The sequence below is a fragment of the Esox lucius genome, chromosome 13 (assembly GCF_011004845.1).
Source record: "Esox lucius isolate fEsoLuc1 chromosome 13, fEsoLuc1.pri, whole genome shotgun sequence".
In the NCBI taxonomy this organism is placed as follows: Eukaryota; Metazoa; Chordata; class Actinopteri; order Esociformes; family Esocidae; genus Esox; species Esox lucius.
The window spans coordinates 11,944,712-11,946,731 of NC_047581.1; the positions used below are offsets into that span (position 1 = coordinate 11,944,712).

General features: G+C 40.3%; 1 long non-coding RNA gene across 2 annotated transcripts; it reads right to left on the reverse strand.

Annotated features, from left to right (window-relative positions):
• Nucleotides 1-851: 851 nt before the first annotated feature.
• LOC117595422 lies at nt 852-1,715 on the reverse strand. Of its 2 annotated transcripts, none has more exons than XR_004576692.1 (3): nt 1,631-1,715; nt 1,073-1,177; nt 852-938 (listed from the first exon to the last, which is right to left on the reverse strand). It is a non-coding gene; the product is annotated as an uncharacterized LOC117595422 (long non-coding RNA). The 2 variants fall into 2 exon arrangements; XR_004576691.1 differs by having other exon boundaries at nt 1,463-1,715.
• Between the last annotated feature and the right edge of the window lie 305 nt (nt 1,716-2,020).

Below are 2,020 nucleotides of genomic sequence, written 5' to 3' on the forward strand. Positions count from 1 at the left end.
AATATAATGGCAAAACCAAGTTGTGTTGTTTCTTTGTGTTTCTTGTTATTCCAGGGATACTGGGGTGATTGCCGCTGATTTGTCAACTGAAAATAGCCCCCTGTGCCATATGGCTACGAATACGTTTACCATTACAGCCCTACTCTACACGTTCAGTCAGACAGTTACATTAATACATGGTACAGAACACACCAGAATGTCACAATCATCAAAGGAGTGGATCGACAGATTGTCCACCTGCTTCAGATCTGATCTTACCAAAGTGTCAGAGTCAGGGGAGGAGTTGAAAGGGATGTCCACAGAGTCTGTGGAATCATAGATCTCAGCAGGGGGTTTCCTTTCCAACTGAGGCCTCCTTCCAGACTAAGGACACAGAAGGCTATTAATTAGGGACTACATAAAATATACTGCCATTTGTGAGTATATAGGTAGTGAGTCTTGGTTCGTATTGAAGCTCCCACAACACCAGAAATGATTTGGTTAAATCAACAGATGGATCTATCTGGTGTCTATGGGTTTGCAGGTTTAGTAATCCAATATGGTGGCCTTGCCCCTTGCACTCTAGCAACTTCATGTGGAGGCTTTGGTGTTGGAGGGTTGATTTGTGTTTGCGTGTGTGGTGAAATCTCAGCGTGTGTTTGCCAGAGTCAAACGTGACAGACAGAGAGAGAAATAGAGAGAGTGTCTTGAGAGAGAAAGTAATAAATAATAGGATTACTGTTCTGGACCATTTTTTCACCCTTGTATGGTAATGTACATCAGAGATCCTTCACCTCACATTGGTGTAACAACAAAGACAAGAATTAAGGTGCAACTAACTCTCTTACCTCAGGGTCAAGATGAAGGAAGTTATCCTCAGAGCAGGTGGAGCCTGCAGAGTCTCTAGAGGGACTGGTCACCCTACAGGGTCTCACCATCACCCGTGTCGCCCTTCCACACTGAGGAGATAAAGGCTTGTACTCAAGGACACCATTTAATATACTACCATTAGTGAGCATAAAGGACACTCCAGAATGTCAGAATCATCGAAGTGGATCGACAGATTGTCCACCTGCTTCAGATCTGATCTTACCAAAGTGTCAGAGTCAGGGGAGGAGTTGAAAGGGATGTCCTCAGAGTCTGTGGAATCATAGATCTCAGCAGGGGGTTTCCTTTCAATTGGAGGCATCCTTCCAGACTAACGGAGACAGACAGGACATGTAGTTAGGGACAACATAAAACAATATACTGCTATTAGTAAGTATGTCGAGTAATTTGTATTCAATACCACAATACATCGGTTTGGTTAATACAAAAGATGGTTATGGTGTGCCTCTATGACTATGATTGGAGACGACCCACCGGCCTGGGAGGCTCCGATGTATTGTGGTCAGAACTCACATTTAGACTATGAACCAAACAGAAAACATTTCAATATTACATTGCTTATTAAACTTATTAAAATAAATGTATTGAAATATACCAAATAACGGTGGTGTCTTAAATCATTTCTTGGTGTCGCTTGGTTTGAATTCATGTTGCTTTCTGATGACAGACTGTCTGTGCACTAGAATTTCTTTGGAGTAGCATGACGTTTGTCAGAACGTTATTGTGACGTCACATCCATAGAGGAGTGTCTGTTTTCACTTACCATGTTTGTTTATATAGGGATTACTTCAAACAGCGCTGTGGTGCCATCTTTAGGACCATTACGGCCATTGCCTAACACAAACTGAAATGACAAAAATCTTAAACAATGAATCTAATGAAGATAATATTTAAATTATTTCATGATTAAAGTCGTAACATGTAAAAAAAAAAAAAAAAAGCTTCACCAACGATCAATATTAATAGTGACGAAAGCTAGCAACATTTGCTAAATTCGATGCTAACGTTAGCAAAACCAGTCAGTCATAGCTATTTAATATAAAACGAAGGGATGGTGTCAACCAGTGCAGCATATACTAAATTATATATATTCAGCCGATAGCTGTTGATAAATAATAATTAGCAATGATTGTGAAATTTCACGAAGTCAGTT